Genomic DNA, 24,423 nt, shown 5'->3' on the forward strand with positions numbered 1-24,423 from the left:
GCATAGCCTGAAGTACCCTCTCGCGGCTAGCTAAACAAAAGATTTAAGGAGCCATAGCAATCCCCCTAATTGATCTATAAATATATGCTATGGAGGGGTATTTCGGCTTGTAGAGGCCCACCTTCGGTCCGAGTTTCAAAATTATAACTTAATATTAAAGAGAGTTAGTCGGTCTTGAAATTTGAAACTTTTTCCCGCCATTTTATTTTATTTTATTTTTTATTCCATTATGCGTTGTTTCGCAAAGAAAGACAATTGATTTTATACATAGAACACCTTTCGTATGCTAAACTGTCGAGAAAATATTGTCAAACGAGATTAAAAAAGTAATATAATTTAAATAAACTAAATTTTCGGGATTTTTCCAGTTTTTAAGCGTTATTTGAAGATTTCCGAATAAAAGAAAATAGTTATAATTTTGAAACTCGGACCGAAGGTGGGCCTCTACAAGCCGAAACACCCCTCCGAAGCATATATTTATAGATCAATTAGGGGGATCGCTATGGCTCCTTAAATCTTTTGTTTAGCTAGCCGCGAGAGGGTACTTGAAGCTATGTAGTGGAACGATTCCCGTATAAGCGTGGTCCAACGGCTAAAACCATGTGCTAGTGACTTACGCATGTAGCGAGGGGGTAGGGGTTCGGATCCCGGCAGTGGTTGAATTTTAAACTTTTTCTTTTTTTTTTTTTGTTTATTTTACATTATATTATTTATTTAATGTTTTCTTCGATATATTAAAGGATCCTATATTAAAAAAATAATTTTCTTTTATTCGGAAATCTTCAAATAACGCTTAAAAACTGGAAAAGTCCCGGAAAATTAGTTTATTTAAATTATATTATTTTTTTAATATCGTTTTACAATATTTTCTCGACAGTTTAGCATACGAAAGGTGTTCTATGTATAAAATCAATTGTCTTTCTTTGCGAAACAACGCATAATGGAATAAAAAATAAAATAATATAAAATGGCGGGGAAAAGTTTCAAATTTCAAGACCGACTAACTCTCTTTAATATTAAGTTATAATTTTGAAACTCGGACCGAAGGTGGGCTTCTACAAGCCGAAATACCCCTCCGAAGCATATATTTATAGATCAATTAGGGGGATCGCTATGGCTCCTTAAAGCTTTTGTTTAGCTAGCCGCGAGAGGGTACTTGAAGCTATGTAGTAGCACGATTCCCGTATAAGCGTGGTCCAACGGCTAAGACCATGTGCTAGTGACTTACGCATGTAGCGAGGGAGTAGAGGTTCAGATCCCGGCAGTGGTTGAATTTTAAACTTTTTCTTTTTTTTTCTTTTGTTTATTTTACATTATATTTTTTATTTAATGTTTTCTTCGATTTATTAAAGGATCCTATATTAAAAAAATAATTTTCTTTTATTCGGAAATCTTCACGCGTTGTGCTTTGCAATGCTTCTTTGGAAAATTTCCCTTATCTTGAAAAAAGTTTCCAAATTAAAGCATTTATACATTATTGAATTTACGTTAAAATTAAGATCCTTACTGAAATATCCACGTTATTATAAAAGAAATCATTTAGCATTTTAAGTGTTGTTTTTTTTGTAAGAAATTTTTTAATTCCAACGTATTTTAATTAGAAGAAAAATATTTTAAAAATTATTTAATGTGTTCATTTATCTTACATTAAAGTACCTTCAAAAAAGATTTTTTACCTGTCGTCATAATACACATTTTTTAAAAATGTAACACTGCGACCAAAAATTAATTTACGTATTTCAAGTTGTCTCTATTTAAGTTGCCCATTAGTTTTATTAACTAAAGTCATCGGTACTACTGGTATTGTGCTTATAGGTATCCGATGTATTGATATAGGTACTTAAATGTGCATATTACTGTAATATTTCTTTTTTTCCGACCCCCTGAAATGGTTAAATATTTTGGAAATCAATGTTGCACTAAATCACCTAAATTCATATATTTTCACACAATGCTAATTACATAGTGTACAGTGAGCCGAAAAAAAAGAACCTGAATAACTTTCGATCTAATGACTAGAACTTCGCGTTCTAGGACTCAATGGTTCTAGGGTGTGACCTCAAATATGATACTTAATCAGTGTAGTCGAAATTTTAAGTAACGTAATCAGACACAATAGCGTACTTTCTCTGAATAACCGTCATCTTGGAAATAGGATCCTGATACTTTGGTCAGGAGAGCGATCGAACCAGTTGCCTCGTAATTTTGAATTCCACCCAGAAGCCGGGGGAACTCCGGGACCAAGCACTGGGGCAAACTAACCTTCGTGGAGGACTGTTTGATGGAATAAACCCGCATCTGCTTTAAGCGCAGAGTAAAAACCTCCAGTGGTTAACACGACAGTGAGGGGATACTAAGCCATATTCCGTTAGACACTCAGAATGTTTTACGTCAGAATTGTGATCGGTGCAAGCCGGTTGCGGATTGGAACCCGGGTTACCTCATTGAGAGGCGAGCGCTATATTCCCTGATCCAAAACGTCTCTTCATTGATGTATTTTATTTATAACTGTCGTTGAACTGCGTACCCCATTTTTGAGTTTACGACTACTAATGTTCAACTCCGTAGCCTCGTAAGTTTGAACCAAATCCAGACGATAGAAGAACTTCTGGAATAAGCATTAGGAGAAATTTCTAACACGCTTTTAGTTACACGGAGAAGAAAACCACGGAAACATCCCACGGTTATCCCGATGGCAAGGGGACTCTAACCTATGATTCATCTACCACTGAGAATATTTTTCGTCAGCACTGTGATCGGTACGAGTCGGATGCAGAATTCGTTTCAGTCACCACTGATATTCGAACCCGGTTCACCTCATTGGGAGGTGAGGGCTATATCCCCTGAGCCACCACTACTCTTTATTGATGTATTGTATATCTTAAGTCTTTCAAATGGAAATCTTATTTAAATAAGTTCTCTCGGGTTCATACTCAAGTTTAGCCGATATAACGCCCTGTAACCGATATAACTCTGTCTAGCCGATATAACCCCCTCTAAAATATCAAAATTTATAAAAAAAAATTAAAAAAAAATCGACTAACGAGAACAAGTTTTTGTAATTTTGATGAAGCTGGGAGTAAATTAAAAGAACTAGGACTAAAAAAACGTCAAAAGAAATTTGAACAGATTATATTTCATTCAATAAGAAGGTTTTAAAACTTAGAAATAAAGAACAGTATTATGAAAAATCATGACCTATCATCTGTTAATCTTTCTATCTAGTTCTGATTTATGTCAGTATTTTTTCAAATGATAAAGCATTTCACAACTAATTTTAATATATATTTCAAGAATTTGTAGATGTAAAAATTCTATGTAACATCTAGTTCAAACTTTTTGAATTGGCGAATTTTGAATTGGCGAATTTTCTCCGAAAACTTCGATATGACTATAATTTGACAGAAATGATTTTAGATTACAGCAACCCTAGAAGAACAAATTAATATTCTCTCTCGTTAAGCAAAGGGAGAGACGCAAGTAGTAGAGGTAATTTTTGAAAGCTTCGATAGTTTTTAGTTTAAAGATATTAAATCTCAGTTATTTCACGTGATAATTAAGTGATTTCTCACTATAATCGGGATAATTTCATAAAAATATGATAATGATCAACAATTTCATACGTGTTTTAAATCTCAGAAATAATTTAGGTTTTTTTTGAAAAAATTCTATTGGCTGGTATTGTTTTGCGTTTTTAAAAAAATTGATAGTGTACTAAGTAAGTTTCACAGCTGGTGAAGTACCAAGTAAGTCTGTTACAATTATCATACATTTTTATAATTGTTTATATATCTAATCATTTTATTTTATAACTGTTTAAGTTAATAATCGTAAATGTTTATATCAATAGTTTTGATTGTAAGCAATTCAATTGTTTTTTTAAAATTGCATAAAGTTAATTTATTAATTTAAAAACAACTTTTACAAATAATTATAATTTCTAATGTTAATCAGACTCGTAAAAGTGTTCTCAGTTTCCAGAGACCGATAAATTAGATCGAATAATTTTTTTTTCGAATAATTTTCTTACAGTATAACTCATTTAAATTAGAAAAAATCATCACATTTTGACCCGCATTGCAAAATGTTTTTTTTAATTAGCATTTGCTAATTTTAAATGCTGTGTTTTTAAAACACCGTTTTGTAAACTCGGCGATTTAATAAAGTTTCATTTCATTTGTTTAAATTCCATAGCATTTTTATACTCAACATTGTTCTGGCACATGAAATGTTCTAAATCACATTTATAATTGTACACGCTAAATTTAAAGGTACTTTGCATTCAATGTCACAATTTCGTTAAAAATAGTTTATAATAATGACAAAATTTTGACTACCGTGGCTTAATTTAAAAGTTAAATTTTTTTTTAATATTTATTAACTCATTCACCGATTTGACTTATCACAAAAATACTATTTAATACCTTAAACAACCTATAAGCAAATGCACTGCTATTTATTGGTTACTCATTGTTCATAGACCTATTCACTGATCCAGTGATTGGTTTTTTTTTTCATTCCTCACATTTACTTTATTCACTCGCTATACTGTATCCAAAGTTGTTTATAATAGCAGTTTTCATGAAGAAAGCCTATAAAAAATATTTATGAAATAATCTATCTTGAGAGTAGCCGTTTAAAAATAAACTAAGAATGACTTATTTAATTTTAGTAACAATGTATTATTTTTTTATTATATTTCATAATAATTAAAAACTATTTTGAAGAGTTAAGTATACAACTTTTACATCATTTTTAAGAATATAATTTTACATGGCAAAATACAAAAATTTTAGCGATGTCGAGTAGATCCTGAAAAACTAATTTTTTAAAAAAAGTCGTATTTTTAAAATTAGTTTTCCCAGGAACTATTCGACCGATTTTGTTCAACTTTTTTAATTTTATCCATCGCATCACATGTTTATTTGGAGAAAGTATGTTATTTGTGTCTGGTTTCGTAACAAAGAATATCGTCTGCGCGAATCAATTTGCATATTTAATAATAATATCAGAAATCATAAGTGACTAATATTACGCGGAAATTCGATTATTGGATCAAAAGTTATTCAGGATGTTCACTTTTTTTGCCCTCCGTACATTCTTTTCATATCATTTTTCAATTTTATTTAGCTAAACAATGTGTACAGTTAACTGCTCATACAGTCCCGCTCCATATTATTCGACGTACTGTAAAATTCTATGTAAAATCTTAACTATCAGATGATACTATACTACAGCTTTGTTTTTATATGATTGAAACCGGTTTGCACTTATTTCCGCTCCTGTATCAATGGTTTAACATTGTAATGCAATGCGTTGAAAATAAATACAAATAGGAAGTATAAATAAAATCTCCTGAATAAAAACCCATAACATATATGTTTAAATATTAAAGTATTGCCTATAAACTCCTACAAAACATGCAGTTATTAAAACACTACAGTGAATCTAATATTTTGGTCAAATTATTATAATATTCTAATATAATACCTGATGTAATAAATATTCTATATTTATATAATATATCGTCCTATTTATCCGATGGCTCAGGGATTACAGCGTTCGCCTTCCAATGAGGCGAACTGGGTTCGAATCCCAGTGATGGTTAGTAGATACGAATTCCGTATTCGGCTTGCACCAACCACAGTGCTAACGTGAAATATCTTCAGTGGTTAGGCGGATCATGAGTTAGTCAGGCTAACCATGGGAGGTCCTCGTGGTGATCCCCTCCATGTAACGCAAATGCGGGTTAGTTTCATCAAAAGTCCTCCACGAAGGCAAATGTTTCCTAATACTTGATCCAGGAGTTCCCTTGTCTTCTGGATTGGATGCAAAATTACAAAGCTACGGAGTTGAGTATTAATATACACAAAAATTGAGTCGGATGATACAATAATATCTAACATTAGAAATTTTCCTTTGAAAATATTTAATCTATCTCGCAAGACTTTTTGTTTTGTAACCATTCTGATTTGAAATCTGTTGGGGAAAAAACTAAATTTAATATAACTATGTTAAGAAAGGAGAAAAGCAACTAACAACTACAAATGCGATCTACGCTTAGCTACATTTGACAAACAAAAAAGAATTTTTTTTTTTTTTTTTTTTTAACACTTGGAAAAAAAAAGTTGTGCGTACAACTTGTAAGTTCATTTAAAAAAGTAGCGAGTGTTGTTAGATAGGTTTCTTCATAAATTTTTTTAAAACATAAGTCTAAAATGTTACATTTTATGCACATAAAACACTCGTCTGTTTTTAAAAGTTGTAATCAATTTCATAGAACGAAAAAAAATAAGTTAAACATTTAATAAACTCCATTTTTATTTTAAAATAACTTTAGCAAAACACGCGCTGAGTGAAAGCTCTTAACAACAGTTTGTAAATTTTGTAAAAGTTGAAATGTTATTTTAAAAGAAAATTTTGTTTTAGAGGTGTAAGATATCTTCCCTTTCAAGCTAGATTTTGCGAGATGTATTAAAGTTCGAATTTTTCAAAATGAACATTTTAATCTTCTTTGCAACTACGATTGTAAACAAGGTAGTAGTTAGGGGGGAAGGAGGTGGTCTCATTTTCTAATTAGTGACGGCTATATTGCGTCACAAACTCTCAGCGAATCGAAAACTTACAAAGAACTTAATTTGCATTTTCTCTCTTAAATCTTTTGGATGTCCCGTGTTCTGAAAATGTTTTCAGTTTCTGCAAAAATAATCTATAGGAGTAAAGATCCGTAGTTTTGTAGCAATAGTTTAGCAGTTTATTCGTAGTTAGTTAGTAATCTTTTTTTTTTCTCATTTGTAACGTTTTTATCTTATTTACTGGCTTTGATAATGATTTTTCAATTAAAGATTTATTTTATTTGGGTTTTTAATTACGTGTGTAATAAGGCGTATACCTGAATATTTACTTAAGTTTAATAAGGATATGTTTTGGAATTCTATATTTTATTTTACAGCCGTCGTTCGACGTCAATTTTGAGTTTACAACTTAAAGTAGACTGTAAAACTAATAAGAAAATAGAACGAATTTTTTTCTTCAAAAAAATGCAAACAATTACAAGTTCTATTTACATGAAAATTTAATTCATTATTACTTTGCAAATATCATAAAATGTGATTTGATTCAACAAAAAAATAATAATAATTTAACGATGTTATAAAAATTATCTTTGTGTTAATGTTTCTCAAGTTAGAAGTTATCGATTTTGTTATATAATTACCCTAAAAATGCAATTATTACTCGGCAAATATTAAAGTGTAATTTGATTTAACCCAAGGGTAATTTAATGACGTTACATGCAGAATACAAAACTGTAGTTTTATTAATTAGTTAGATTTAAAAACAATTGAACTTTTTAATCCATAAAACCTTTTTCGGATGTAATTTACTTTTGTAAACTTCGAAATATTTGAGGAAGGTATATTTTAAATTATTTATATAAAAGCGTTAATGCAAAATTCAATTATTTTAACATCATTTAAGAATCATTATAATAATCTTTATTATCGAATATTTATAATCGAATCTTTATAATAATCTTGATTATAAAATCTTTATAATTTTCTTTAAAGTAAAATAAACATATGAACTGAAGAATTTTCGAGATTAAGTTGAATTGGCGAGTTTTACAGTCAAAGGGAAAGTCGAGTGGAAACCCTACAATTCGAAGAGATGAAGAAACATTTGTTTTATTTTTCATATAAAATATTTAGTTGAACATCAACTAATCGTTCCTCGTAAAAAAAAATTCATAGTCACATTTGAAAACTGAAATCGGCGTTTGTGAGTGTTAAAAGTTTTTTGTTATTTTTCTTTCCGATAAACAAATATTTTTTGATTAACGTCAGTTTTCATTTCATTACCGTTCACTATTTTCCTTTAATTCATTTGGTTAATTCATCAAAAAGTCGGCTGATGTATCATTTTGTTTCATTGCTGAAAAATCAGCCAGGTGCAGTCTTTTGCTCACCCGTACAAAATTACAATGAAACCGGAGGGGGCCAGTATAGCTTGGTTAGTAGGGCAATGCGCCCATATCCCAGAGGTCGTGGGTTCAATCCCCGCCGACCGAAGGCTCCCCGTGTAGTAAATGATGACTGATGCACGTCAGATCTGCCGGGTACACAAAGTCCTCAAAGTACTCATAACAAATCAATACGCCAGGGGGGTACTGATCCAGGAGTTACCTTGTGTTCTGGATTGGGTTCAAAATTACAAGGCTACGGAGTTGAACAATAGTAGTCTTAAACCCGAAAATTGGGTCGGCTGTGCAACGACGATTATAAAATAAAATAAATTTTAAAAAAAATGAAACGGGTATGAACCGTGGTGGCTCATGGGATAGAGCGTTTGACTTTCAACGATGTGAATCGGGTTCGAATTTCTGCCGATACAAAATCCTCACGCAGCTCGCACCGGCCGCATCGCTGACGTAAAATATCATCAGTGGTAGACGGATCCATGGTTAGAGTTCCCTTGCTATCAGGCTAACCATGGGTGGTTTTTGTGTTTCCTTTCCATGTAACGCAATAATGGTTTGTCCCATCAAAAAGTTCGCCATGAAAGCGATTTTCTCCCAATACTTGAACTCCTTATCTTCTGAATTGGGTTCAAAATTACAAGTCTATGAAATTGAACATTGTCAGTCGAAAACTCAAAATTGGGTTGGGCTGTTCAAACGACGGTTCGCATATGAAGCGGGAATCTGGAATGACAAAAATAGTAAATAAAACCTCCAAAATTTAAATCCCCTTCCCCCCCCCAAGGAAAAGCATAACTATAAAATTGAAAAAAGGAAACAAAAAAAAAGTTGCAATGATGAAAGGATAAAAATAGCTACAAAAAAAATAGAAATTGAAAAACGCAAATCAAATGCAGAAGATAAAAAAAAGAAGAAATGAACTATGGAAGAACTGAGATAAAACTGAGAGCAGCAGTTGCAGAACTTCTAACCTTAATATTTTTTATGTTTAATTAAAAGGCTCAATTTTCCAGCATAAATTATATTTCATTTTGATAGAGAAGCTTAAAATTGATTATGAGAAAAACAATTCTAAAGTCACACCTATTATATATTCCTTTTCCTTTTTTTTTACTATTTTTCCTTAAAGGATGCTATAATAACATATATAGTATATTTTTTTTTAATAATAATATCATATAATTTTAATGTCACTTCATAAACTAAGAAAAATATTTTTTTATAACAATTTAGAAACAAAATCGTAATTAAGGTTCTTTTAACTCAAAGAAAAATAAATAAATAAAAAAATAGTGGAAAGAAAAAAGTGGTTACCAATAAATCTAGTGGTCAGTGGTCATCCGATAAATTTGTCAGTTTCGCCTTTTGTCGGTAGATTTTGTCTTTTCCCCGATTATAGTAAATTAACGTTTTTCTTATCCGGGATTTTTCGGGCTATATTAATTGGGCTACTTTTCAAAAATCATGAAATATGTTTTTTAATTTTTTAAAAATTTAATAGCTTTTTGAGTTAGCTAAGTATTTGCTGAAATAGCTAATTGTTTTTTAAAACTACGGTTCTTTTAAAATTTATTGAAAAATAATTTGCTTTTAAAATCAATTTTTACTGAATATTTTCTATAAAACAATTTGGATTAATCTGGACCTGCTGTAATAGTTTCAAATTTTTCGCCAGTAAAATCGTCAAATATCAAAAGTATTCGCCAATTTTCCAAAGTCTTCGCCGAATGCAAATCTTAACAATTTGTTTATAATGATTTTTTTTTATCGGGGAGAATTATTTTACGGTAGTATATTTCTGGCTTATATTATTCGCACCCAACTTTCGCCATATAACAATTTTATTCGCCAAATTTACGATTTTATCGCATTTAGCGCGGCCCTGATTAATGTAATATGATGTATCTAGTTTACATACTTTACAAAGAACCAGAAATAAATAATTTCTTAATATTAATAAATAAGACATTCATTTCAATTACAAAATTGCAGTTTTTGGGCCACTTGTTTATTACAGAAATAAACATTATTTATCTAAGATCTATTTATCGTTAGTATCATATTTGCTATCTTTCATCTTTAAATTTTATTAAAAAATTTTGGAATTGGCATATGGATAGAACAATATTGTGGCAAAAAATATTTATAGTGCTGACGTTTAATATCCTCAGTTGCAGACGAATCATGGGTTGAAGTCCCCTTTCAGTCAGGTTAATCGTGGTTTTCCTCCTCATGCAACGCAAATGCGGGTTAGTTCCATCAGAAAGGCCTCCACAAAGGCAAAATTTTACACAATACTTGATAAAGTAGTTCCCTTGTCTTCTGGATTGGGTTCAAAAATACAAGGCTACAGAGTAAAACCAAAATTTGGGTCTGTTCAACGACGGCGATAAAATAAAATAACTTGAGGCGTGATGACTCAGGGGATCGCCTTCCAACAGAGTTCGAATTCCAGCGATAACTGTCCGATATGAATCCTCCTCACCGATCACAGTGCGGACGTAAGAATATCCTGAGTAATACACGGATCATGGATTAGAGTTCACTTGCCGTAAGGCTAACCGTGGGAGTTTCTCGTGGTTTTTCCTGCATGTAACGCAAATGCGTATTAGTTCCGTTAAAAATGTCCTCCGCGAAGGTAAATTTCTTCCATTACAAAGTAAAAAGTGGTCAAAATCAAGTAAAGAGTGGTCAAATCAGAACTGCCAAAAAGTGAGTTCTTTCTAAATCTAGCAACCATGTCACCTTTTTAAACAATACATCTCGAAGTAACTAAAGCAAATGTTCACTTCAAACACACCAGAATTGTGTAATTCATTATCTTATGAAATATTGCTGATTTATGCTCAGAAATTATACAATTTATTTCTTTTTATCAAAAACAAAATTATTTGTTTGAAAATATCGCCCCGCAGAATGAGTTGTAGTAAGAAGCTGTGTGCTTTCTAACCGGAAGTAGAGCAGGTTAAGAGGTCGAGAAAGTTTGTTGCCTACATTTATATGGAAAACATCATCCATTTACGTTAGTTTCGTAGAAGAAATTTTTAAATAAAACGAACTTGCTCCTTATTAAATAAATAATCCCAATCCTGAAACGGTAACACTATTACGGTAACGGCACTAACAATCCTGAAACGGTACTTGCTTAAAAACTTCATTCGGAAAAATATACAAATCGGAAGTTACAGTCACGTGTTCGGAGCGCTCAGAAACTGGCTCCCATTTTCAAGACTTGTTAGACAAGAATGAGAAGAAACAAAAGTGATTTCAAAAATAAAACATAAAAATGCCAACGAAAAGTAAAAAAAAAAAAAATAAATAGGAAAAACAAAACTAAAAAACCACGGTAGAAAAGAGAGGAAAATTAGGGGAACGGGACGCGACTTTACACATTGTCGACTCCCGGGCACCTCCACTCGCTGCGGTTTTATTTGTCAACTGTTTCACCGCCTTATCTAGTAACCCTCACTCAGAGGCAACCCTACGCTCACCTCAATACAGCACTCGCAAAAGTCATAAATGAATCTTCGCGCTAATGGATATTTTTAAAAGTTGCTTGTTGAATTAAGTTAAAATTTTATCCTCGTTTAAGACTAGAAAAATTCAAATAACGAGAACAAAATACTTCGTCCTTCTTTAAAGAAAGAGGAAGAAAAATTTACATACACACAATTATTTCAGTTAATTACATACATATTTCGATTAAAAAAAATTTCAAATAGAAACTATTCTTGTAAATTAAATAAAAATCTGGAGTAATAAAATAGTCAATTATTCAGAATAATCAATTTCTTTTGAATATCTTAATTAATAAACAAAGTTTAAAAAAATAATTCCCTATATAAATCATCACATTATTAAGTGTACATATTTTTAAAGATAAAAGTATTAAAAAAAAATTTACTCAGTTTGAAAAATAATTATTTTCATTTCCTTCATTTTTACCAGGTTTTATCAATTATTTCTATTTTGGAAAAAATATGTATTCTTCAAAATGCTTAACAATATCTTAAAAAAATTGCATATATTTTATACTGAACAACTTTTGATTGACAGTATTTTCTTCATAAGAGAGTCTTTAAAAAAATTTGAAAATATTTTCATTAAATTTGTTCAAATATTTTCTGTGAAATGCGTGCTATTAGGAAAACAAGGAGCAAAAATATTTTTAGTGAAGCCATGACATAAAGAAACAAATCTATGACATATTCACTACTATTTTCGTATAGTTAATTTATTTTTTATAACATCAAATCATATTTATTGAAACTTAAAGTTGTGGCTGCTTAACTTTCTTTAATGTTTCTTAAATCCGTCAGGGAAAATTCCGATATTTTCCATTTTTCTTGCTTCTATCACTATTATTTGTATATATCTGAAATTACTCACCTTCGTTTTAATTGTTTCCTAATTAATTTTATCATATATTTTGCTATATATATTTATCCTTTCATTCTATGCTTCATTAATTTCATAACATATCCATCTTGTAACTTTTTATTCATAATTTTATAACAACTTCAGCTTATTAGATTCTATAACTCAACAATTGGTCTATATATTTTAAAAATTTTTTTATTCAATTTTTGGGCTTCTAAATAAGATATGGAAAAAATACTATGAAAATTATTACATTTATTATCAATCTAAAATTCGGCCTTTTTTTCTTCCTAAGTGCGAAAACACATTTACTAACTTAAGGTAACGTAATTTAACACGATTCATCTATTTTAATAAGAAAGATTCAGAGAAAAGCAGGATCAGAAAAAGTGAGATGTGTATTTTAATTTATATTCTACTTCAAAAATGAGACAAAAGAGACACAGAAAACTTTTCTGTTATTATTTAATAGTCTTCATTAGTCTTTAAAATTCCAAAAGAATTTTTCAGTTGCTGGAATCATATAATAGTCTCATTTGTAACAACTTGTTTTAATTTTTTTTTACACAATAGCTTTCATTGTATGCAATTTGCTTTAAAAGTTCAAATATTTATTCTTGGATTGTCATGCAGTCTGTGTGTCTGAAAACTGTATGACCTATTTTATTTTATTTGTTCCTTGCAGAATGGTAATAATTGTTTCTTATTTGATACTAAAAATCTTACTTTTGCTGAGATAACTGATCGCAGGAGTTTTGTTTTATTATCATAACATCGATTAATTTTTTTTAGAAAAGTGTAAGTCCTCAGCCTTTCAACCCAATTGCTTTAAAACTACTTTCTTTATTTAAAGAAAATTATTAAATTTAAAATTTGTTAAGATTCTCTTATTTGACTCAATATCTTGTCTTTAATGAATCAGAAATAAATAAACAGATTGCCCTTATATTGTTATACAGTTATGATATGAGAATGTCAAAGTTGATGCTTACTGTTTACATTATATTTTTATTTTACAAATCATAAAAAGTTTTCTTTAATCAAAATTGTGTTCACCTCATAAATATACTTTAACTGCTACAAATTTTTCAGTCTTTGCTACCAAAGCTGTGGAGTAGGCTAATACGTATGAAGGAATTTATCGTTTGGGACATAACATTTACAAAAAAGTGTCAAATCTAAGTACAATTGTTTGGACGCAAATATTGTGGCACTGCAAATGGGAATCATTACATCAAATTTAATCATAGATATTAATGTCAGAAAAGTAAAAAAGAATAAATTCATGTATAAAGCTGACAGCAACAATCTCCTCATCATTACACGTATATAAAAAGAAAATGCTTAAAACTCATAAATTGTGTAATTACTTAAATTAAAGGTTCTAAAAACTAAACAATAAGGTACAAAACCATGCTGCATTATAGAATATTGTGTCCACATACTTGGTAAAGACACCATAAATTATTTGCAATAATTTTATAAAAATAATTAAAAAACTATACCCTACTCATATATCCTACACCCACAACAAAACTTTATCCTAAAAAGGAAATAAAAAAGTAAGAAATAAATATGTGTTTCAGGAAGTCCGAATAAGAGAGAATGATAATACACAAAAATTTTTAAAGCAGCTAAATTTATTCACACCTCATGTTCACTCATGCGTTTTTTAAATCGTATGTCGCAAGTGAAACATGCGCGAATTAATATTCGAAGATTTTCGCGAGAAAATTTGAAACCCGACTTGGCGAATGTAAGATTGGCGAATTTCAAAATACGGTGCCAAAGAAGTGCCCGGGAGTCGACAATGTGTAAAGTCGCGAACGGGACAAGGCTTCCACGGCCTTGAAAATTAAGGGCCCTTAAAAGTACTTAATTTCCAGTATCACTAATTGTTTGGAACAATTTTTTTATCATAGGAAAATATCCACAATTAAAAAGTTCGTCTTTTGCCTAGAATGAGTCCCTGCTTCGACGGTAGAACATTTTGAATGCGTGTGAGTGTAGGGGTTACAAGAAAGAAAACACGCCCTTATTGTTTTTTTAATTTTATTATTAAATTTTTTCATTAAATTTTTTCATTAAAATATTCTTTCTTTCTGGATCATTCTGAAAGAAAACAATTTAGAGATGGGATCATGATACTGCAGGTGGGTAGAAGGCTTGATTTATTTTGTGCAATACCGTTGTCTGCTTGGCGCCGGAATAATGACTAATAGCACCTATCAGTCAAGCAAAAACTTTTATTTCTTAAAAACTTTTATTCTATTTATTTTCTTTCTTATTTGTTATTCTTAAAAATTTCGTCCCAAACTTATGTCTTTTGTGTACCCTTTCTAAGTTTTTCGTAACGCTGTGTACCATTAATAAAAAAGTGAATGTATATTTTACTATAAACAAATGGCACATAAGTTAAAAATCACAACTGGCTGTTGACACTACTAATTTTTAACTGTTAACTCTGCAAAAAATATGCAATAGAAAAATACGTAATCGTAAAATTTCATGACTAGCTTTTTTTTAAAATAAACGTTTTGAAATGTTTGTTTGTTGCAAGATATTCGCGTACCCCCGCTAAACTGCTACCGTACCCATGGGGGTGCGCGTATCACACTTTGGGAAACACTGTCTTAAAGGATTGTTTGTTTCGCCGTGGTGTCTTTTAGCAGGTGTTTCATGAGCAATATGGAAAATAAAGTGATGGTTTTAAGTCCTCCTAAAAACGGCAGAAGAAATCTTGCATTAGTAAAGCCGAGAAGGAAATAATATTGAGCATTTATAAAACAGAAGTGCATTCAAAACCAGATGTTCCAATCATTGATGTGGCTGATCATGCGGCTTCTATATCGGGAGTAAACACAGCTTCTGTTTTCAGAATTATTAAAGACTATAAAAGGGATGGTATACTACAGGGGTGGCGATGCTCCTTGATAGTCAAACCATTTTTCAAAATTTGAAATTTTTCGCGAGCCGCAATTAAATACGTATTTAAAAGGTATGCAAAAAAGGTATTGATTTTTTTTTACATAAATTATTTATTAAAAACATATAAAAAAAGTAAAAGTAAAAAATATGTGTATTGAATTTAAATATTAAAAGTTAAACACATTTATTTTACTTCTCTTGATAATTCTTTAAAATTTTGTGAATAATTGGTGGCGGCACTTCCCAGTAATTCTTTGAGATGCTGGTTAGCTAATACTGATCGGTGTTTGGATTTTACGAATTTTAAAGTGGAATACAATGATTCACATAAGTACGTTGTTCCGAATATTGAAATAATTTGACAGGCAGCCTTTTTCAATTCAGGATACTTCGATTCTGGTACAAATTTCCAAAATTCAGTAATCGACGTCGACTTATATTTTCATTGTAGAGCTTGATCTTCTTGCATCTCTATTAATTCTAATTCTCCAGATGCTCTTTATGTCATAATATATTAGAAATGGAAAACTCAAATTGAACTGAACAACGTTGCATTCAGTCTTTCATATTTGTTCTCAGTAATTTAAAATACATTTAGAAACACTTTCGGAATGATAATAATTTTTTATAAATATAATAGCACAAAAATGAAAAAGGAACTCTGTACTCTGGTACATTTATCAAGAGCCACAAATAATCCTTCAAAGAGCCGCATTTGGCTCGTCAGCCGCATGTTAGCCACCCCTGGTATATTACATTCACTGAAGAGGACTAAATCTCGTAAAACTTTTTTGGATGACATTGACGATTTCGACAGAAATGCTGCAAGAAGAAAAGTTCATGATTCTTTCCGCCGTAACGGAATTCCGACAATAAACAAAAGCTCTCAAAACTGTGAACGATGATTCTGATTTACTAAACTGTAAAAGAACGACATTTTATTCCCTGTTAAAAAAATTAGGCTTCAAACATCAAAAACCTACCTAGTTTCATTTTTACTTTTTAATGATTCGTTATTATCCATGATTAATTATGATTAATCCAATGTTAATACAGTTATTCTTAAAATTTTGTTCTTTTCTGCGTAGATTAATCTAATTATTTTTGCTTTAGGTACAGATGTTAATTAATTACAAAAATTCAAATGCTACTTAAAATTAAATAATTTTGATTACTTCATTCTATTTTCAAAAACCTATTGAATTCGAGGGTTACAAACTGCTTTTTTTTTATAGGTTAAGTGGGTATATTTCTTTTAACTAAAGATTTTGTGAGACATGTAAAAAAGTTCCAAGTTTCTTTTAGCGTAATTATTTTTGTAATACTTCCCTTAGAACTATATATATATATATATATATATATATATATATATATATATATATATATATATATATATATATATATATATATATATATATATATATATATATATATATATATATATATATATATATATATATATATATATATATATATATGAAATAACGGTGGAACCACACCGTTATTTTTTAGTTATTTACAGTCAAAGCAGCATGTTTAACGAGTCCATATTGTGCATAATCTCTTTTATTTCGTAGCGATGGTGAAAGCATACATCTTAGCCCCCTCCAAGCTGGAGATGGGGGGAGACCCATGTCCCGTCTAAGCTGACGGATTTTATTTAAGCATGATAAACAACAAAAAGCATACGCAAAAACATTGCTCCTGCGTTATATAGGATGATTAAAAGTTGTGAAGAGGCCAGTCACTATTGCCTTTTTCTGTATTCTTACGCCTCATCAATTTATTTATTACTCATAGCAAATCGTTTAATATTCTTTCCTTATATGGAAGTGAAAGATCTTAAAATAACTTCTCTTTTGAAGTATAAATCTAATTATTATTCATTGGCATGTTTTTAGCCTTGAAGTCCCAAAATAGAATTTCTACCCTTATCCTTTACTAAAGATATTTTATGAAAACGAATGAAGTTTTAATGCTTTTATTAATACAAAAGTATTTAATTTTTGTATTATATATATATATATATATATATATATATATATATATATATATATAGCGCGGCATTTTAACAGCGTTTCTGATATATTTTTTCTTCTCCACTTCTTCTTTTAAATACAAATAATTAGATTGTAATTAGACAAATACAAATAATTAGATTGTCGGTAAAATAAAAAACTGATTTTCTACGTTGCAAGTTTTGTTTTAAGAATTTAGGAAAATTTTCTATTTCTCTTATGCTTTTTTGATTAATTGTGTTTCTTTTTTATTTTATTTTGATAACGTATTTTAACGCGTGTTCTTTTTCGTCATTTTTTCTAAGAATCCGGCGATGGGAAACACTTAAAAGTGTAATTATCAGCGTTAAATTTTTTTTTTAAAAATCGAGAGCGATTTCTTATTTTATTTCTGTTTGGCTTTCCCATTTTTTTTAAAAAAAAAGGAAGAAAAAAAACTTTTGTTTTTGTTATGATGTGGCAATTTTAACGAGCACTACTCTTAGATATATTTAAATCGATTATCGCGAATTATCGACTTAACGGATATATCGGCAAGCCGATATAATTACATTTTATTTTTGGCGATGCATCAGGAATCTGATTTAACCCACTAACGGGACTCATTTGTTCCAACAAATGTATAAAAATTACTAATGACCCTCACTGACTGAATTAACTGACCCTCATTTGCGTTACATAGAGAGAAAAATCACGAAAATATGCCATGGTTAGCCTGACGGTAATGGGACTCGAACCGATGATCCGTCTACCACTGAGGATATTTTGCAAGCCAGATTGGCGCAAGCCAGATGCGGAATTCGTATCGACCAGTCATCTCTGGGATTCGAACCCGGTCCACCTCATATGGAAATCTGATTTAAATGGCTTCTCTCGTGTTCACGGTCCAGTTTAGTCCATCTTTAGATAATGCCCTCAAACACTTAAATAACAAAATGATTAAAAAGAAAGCTCTTTTAACGAGAAAAAGTTTTTTGTAATTCTGATGAAGCAGGGTATAAATTAAAAAAACTATTAAAGAAAAATTAAAAAAAAAATTAAATAAATTGTAAATGTTATATTTTATGCAATAGTTTTAAAAAATAGAAATAACACGATTTCAAAAATAGTGATCTCTGTTTAAAATCATGCCTTTTAATAAAACGCATTACGTTTTCAACTATACGATTTTAATGCGTAGTAAAATATTTCGTCCTTGTGTCTAGTTCAGATTTATGTTGGTATTTTTTAAAACCGCAAAAAGCATTTCGCCATTTATTTTATTACACTTCTGGATCCTAGATATAAAAACTCTATGTGACATTTAGTTCAAACTTTTTTAATTGGCGAATTTTCAATTGGCGACTTAAGTACGGCGAATTCCAAATAACCGAGAAACAATATAACAACCATAGAAAACTAAATTAGTATTCTCTTTCCTCTACTGAATTTAAAGTAAATATTGATGTTCCTCCATAAAGTAAATATGATTTAAAGTAAATATTGATGAATTCCTTGTTGAAAGCGTGGGTTTGTGTCTTATTTTTGAGATCTATTTATTAAGTAAATTTCCTTTTTTGTTGATACATTTATTATAGAATTTTATGAAAACATTTTTCTATTCTTTTTCTGCATTTATTTTATTTCAATTTATTGTTTTTATCAATAGTTTTGTATTTAAGGACTTTGATAGGTTTTTTGCCATAGAAATGACTTTATGAAGGAATATTTGTTGAATATCAAATCAAGTGTTGAATGTTAACAAAGTTGTAATATTATTTTAGGAAAGATAGTCAATCAAATGAAACGTCGCGATTCGCATTTACGAAACTTAAAATACACTCAGGGCGATTCCTATTAACGAGATTTAAAACTATAACACAATGTAATTTTCATCAAATATTCAAAAATTACACACCATGATTCGTTTTAAAATAACGCTTCATGATATATATATATTCACCTGATTTTTTAAGAAAAATTTTGATTCGAACCTGGGTTATTTTAAAATCAAAGATTATGATTTGTAATTACGCGATTTTAATATCGAATATTTCGTTTTTTAAACTCAAAATTTAAAAACCGCACATCACGATTCATATTCACGCAATTTAACTTAATAATTGACTTTTCATGGATTAAAAATAAATTTTGGCATTTTGCCAACGTATAATTCAAAATATCTTTGTAAAATTTTTGGTCAATATTCATGGATTCAGATAATTAAAATATAATAGTTTAAAAGAGTTTTGGATCCTTTTTTGAAGCTATCATTATTTACCACGTTTATATAAACTTGCCTTCGTGTATGTCTGTCCGGGTGGAATTTTGTAATCCATTTTAAACTAACTTCCCGACTAGCTACAAACTTCAAATTTAGCACACAGTTCAGAATTGGATGACAATGCATGAAAATGAAGAGAAAAAAGACATGCAAAGTAAAATAAAATTAAAATTTAAAAAAAAATTATTTTCGAGATTGTCTTTTGTTGTCGATTCCATTATTTCAAATTATTACGTGTCGGGTGAAAAGATTTTTGTTGTCGGAGTATTTTTATTGGCTGAAAAATCACGTGGTAGGATCCAGTTTTTCCTCATTCATCTCCAGATTGTTTTGGTTGTCATCAGCATAAAACTTATTCTATTACTTTAGTAGTAGTCTTGTAGTAGTCTTGACTACTCTTGACTAAGAAAAATAATCTAAATAAAAATATATATTTTTAAAAACCACGTTTTTTGTAGTGAAGAATAATAATTAAAAAATAATAATTTTTTAAAAATATAAAATAAAAATTAAAAATTAAAAAAATCATAGTTTAAAATAAAAAAATTCAAAATAAAAAGTAATATTTTTAAAAACCACGTTTTAGTAGTGGAGAATAATAATTAAGAAAAAAATTGAAAAACGAAAAACGTGGGGCGCATGAAATACATAACAGTACATATACACATACATTTACACATTTTCTTACTCATACACATGCACAGCCACATATGCATTCACATACATATGCATATACACAAACATATTCCACATCCACATTCAGATACAATTACAATTACTGATATACATAAACATATTCTCAAGAGCACACATACACACACTAATATAACATTACTGTTATGTATTTCATGCGCCCCACGTTTTTCGTTTTTCAATATTTTTCTTAATTATTCTTCTCCACTACTAAAACGTGGTTTTTAAAAATATTACTTTTTATTTTGAATTTTTTTTTTATTATTACCACTCAAGTATTGTCGGAATCTTTGTCGAAAAAATGAGAATATCATATAGTTTTAAGAATTTTATAATATTGTAATAAAATTACAATATTATGAAATTTACAGTTACAATATTATTATTATTATTATTTTAATTGAAATAATACGACTTAACTACTGTAATTGCTTAAAATATTTTCATGAATTTAATTCATTTATGCTTTAATTATTAAAGTTTCTCAAAATAAGATTTAAAATATATCAATTTCTCATTTATAAAAATTATGATTAGAGTTTACAATTGTCTATTAGCAGAAGACATTCAATGATTATCTATGTCTCCTGCGTAAACGTCTATTTCTTTTAAAATTTCGGGTATTTCTTCGTGAAGCCCCCCCCCCCCAATCACTCCTCTTAAATATTGATGGTGAATTTTTATATTCACATTTTTCTATTTTTTTTTAAAAAATAGTTTGTGATAAATATCAGTTGAAATCATATTCATTTATTTAAAAGATTGAAATATATTTTTGTTTAATTTGTAAACACTCTTCCGACGTTATTTATTTTAGAAGAGTGTTATGTTGTATTTAGCTCATGTCAATCCTTGACTCTTAAGTTTATTTTGATCCTTTAAAATTCCATTTCTAGTCTTCCTTTGTAATACACATCTGAAAATTATTGAATTGATATATTTAATAAGATTTTTTATTTTATCTATCAAATATAAACCCTGTGTAAATTATTCTGGAAATCACCTTTGAGATAAAAGCTGTAATTTTACTCACACAACGTAAGACAATCAACAGTTTTACTGAGACAAAATGTCATTTTTGTTGCGACCTTTTTTTTATTTGCTCTTTCATCCCTGAATTGTGTATACTTTTCTATGTTCATTTTTGACAAGGATTCTAGAAAGAAAAAGTTAAGGGTGGTTTTTACAAAACACCCTGTATATGAAAGGTTTTCACTCGACATTAAGAGTGATTTAAGGTAAAAACTAACACATATATATTATTAGCCATTTGTAGATAAATGTCTTATTACTGTATTTAATAGAGTTAGTAGAGTCGGATAAATTTCAAAAAATGAAGCTTTCAATTTCCAAAATGTTTGCAGGCCTATTGTGCCAAACAATGAAAAAAAAGTAAGTTCTTCACTATACATTTCGATAAAATCGGTTTTATAACTATTTCCTATCTATTGCTAATGCTAACAAAATTGAAACCGAAATTCATAAAACTGATAACAATACTTTGCAATTTATAAATTAGTTTTACTTATCAAATAAAAATGCAAAATTCATAAAAATCTCATTTTTTGAATTTTTTGTCTTTACTTTGATTTTTCTATTGCATGACAGTGTCTTCTATAAATTAACTCAGTTTTTCCGTGACATTGAAAATGTGCCGAAGTTTCAGAAAGATATTTGGGAGAAATTAATGTCTGTTAAACAAATCGTCATACTCCGTGAAGCATATGTTACAACTTGATCTTTCAAAAGTTCGAATTTTAGAAACGCTAAATAAAGACAGGGGTCTGTCCAGACATTTTGTGAAAGGTCCGTTTTTCGTGAAATTGTGAAAAAATGACTCGCATTTTTTCAATCAGGGTCCGCTTTTATGAATTTGTGCAAATAGGGTCCGTTATTGCAAAAAAAAAACTTTTTCAAGGAGTTTTTAAATTGTAAAGACATACATGATAATGCTCAACACTGTAAAATTATAATTAAAAAAATTAAATTTTAAAAAATAAACAACAATTGCTGCTTCTAAATTAGAAATGCAACATTTGATATTTAGCCTATACTGCTGAACGCAGAATATTCATTTCGGACGAATAATGGAAGAATCGTCTGACGAAACTTAATTCGTTTACATCCATCTTTCTTGTTTTCTGCCCTGGAAAGGGTTTATTCGATTGACAAAATAATAATGAAGATAAACAAGTTTGTGAAGGGTCCGATTAAAAGAATAATCTTTTTGTGAAGGGTCCGTTTTTAAGTTAAAATATTTTGTGAAGGGTCCGTTTTTATGGAAAGATATTTTGTGAAGGGTCCGTTAACGGACCCAAATTTCTTCTAAACAGACCCCTGAAAGAAAATGCTACATTATGAAAGTTTAAAAGGGTCTCTCTTTAACCTTTCAACCCCCTAGTTATTTGACGTAAAATCGTTGTAAAAACATTTTTTTTAATAAGCAATCGGGGAAAAAAAATTTTTTTCAGGAGTTTTTTAAAATGTAATTAAAAATGCAATTGACATTGAATAGCTGGTGGAATATACCCCGATCGTGATACAATATCTAAAATTAAAAACCTTTCTTTTAAAACAAACTTAACATAAACTATGTATTTAAAGTAAAGAAACAATTCAAATGCGTAACTACAATTGTTAAAAAAATAATAGAATATATATTTTTTTATTTGTAAAATCAATTTCGCATAGAATTTTTAAGTTCTTTAAAAAGTGTAGCGTGTAATGTGAGAAAGGTTTCTAGAAAACATTAGCTTCAATAAATATTACTTTTTTGCATAATATTACTTTTTTTAAGTTTAGCATTTAATAAAGTAATTAAACTCTTATTATTTAAAGAAAATAAAATTTCAACAAAGCGCATGTCGAGTAAAAAGTTGTTAACTACAGTTTGTAAATAATATAGTAGTATAATATAGTTTGTAATATAGTTTGTAAATAATACAGTAGTTGAAATGTAGTTTTAAAAATATTTTTTTTTGTTTCAAGGGTCAAAGATTTCATCCGTTTAAAATAAGACTTGGCGAGATTTATAAAACTCGAATTTTAAAATGAACATTTTAATCCTCTTCCGCAACAGCGATTGTTAACAAGGAGAGAGCAGGGGGGGGGGAGGCAGGCGACTGCTGGCGTCACTGACTTCCAGCCAATTGAAAACCCGCGAAGAGCTTAATTTGCATCTTTCTTCTTTCTTGCATCTCTTAAGATTTTCCGTATTCCCCCCCCCCCAAAAAAAAAGAATTTTTTTTTTCTGAAGCTGTGTTAATGTAAGAGTAAAGATACTTAAATCTTGCATTTGAATGTAAGTAATGTTTCATTTTTTATTTTGTAGCACTTTAATGATATTTTGTTTTATCATATTTATTTTTATTTGGTTTTTTTTAATTACTTAAGTAATTAGGGTATACCTGTTCATTTACTTAGTTTACTAAGGATATTTTCATGGAAAAGTAGTTATCTTAAATTTTAATGCATTAAAAAATCTTATTTTTTTGAACTGCTTAAGTTTTAAACCAGGTTTCATTCCGGCAGAATTACAAATTATCATCTGGAAATATTAAATAGAGGGTGAAATCTTCATTATACACAGCCGAAACGAGCTTTGCTTATTCTTTGTTGAGTGTCTTCTGTAAGTGAAGTTAATTTTGAAATTTTCTGGACAGTTTTAATACGTTATGTTCATAAGAGTTTGCGTATTGTGAACGATTTGCGATGTTGCAACGATGCAATAAAATTATTTGTAAAAGCTTTTTTAAATTTCACATTATTTTTTTAAAATCTAAATCATGCTTCTTTAATGTCCAAATAATTGCTAAAGTTTACATTCACGCTTTTTATGAATACGCAATTTTTTTTTAAATCATTGACATAATTTTACATACACACAATTAACTACTTTCTTAAAAGTGTTTTTTAATATTATTAAAAGGTTTTTAAGAACAAAGTTTTATAAGAAACGAAACTTATTGTTTATATTTCACAACGTTCTTACATTCTGTTTGATAACATTCCAACTTAAATATTTTGCGCATGACAAATATTGATTTTTATCCATTATTCATTAACATCCCTATTTTATTAAGTAATAAATATTTTTTTTTTTCTTCATTAATATACAGTTTTATTCATTACACTGGGGAACAAGTTTTTTGTTGCTTTTATAT

At 29.4% G+C, this 24,423-nt stretch overlaps 1 long non-coding RNA gene across 1 annotated transcript in view; it reads left to right on the forward strand.

Moving 5' to 3' along the window:
- Window positions 1-3,438: 3,438 nt before the first annotated feature.
- Window positions 3,439-24,423, forward strand: part of LOC147810136 (uncharacterized) — a 41,579-nt gene continuing 20,594 nt past the window's right edge. Inside the window, exon 1 of the long non-coding RNA XR_015434256.1 lies at window positions 3,439-3,746. This is a non-coding gene — a long non-coding RNA (uncharacterized LOC147810136). The remainder of the gene's footprint in view (window positions 3,747-24,423) is intronic.

This window comes from Parasteatoda tepidariorum, chromosome 5 (genome assembly GCF_982258835.1).
Source record: "Parasteatoda tepidariorum strain Cologne lab strain chromosome 5, Ptep-v5.0, whole genome shotgun sequence".
Taxonomy (NCBI): Eukaryota; Metazoa; Arthropoda; class Arachnida; order Araneae; family Theridiidae; genus Parasteatoda; species Parasteatoda tepidariorum.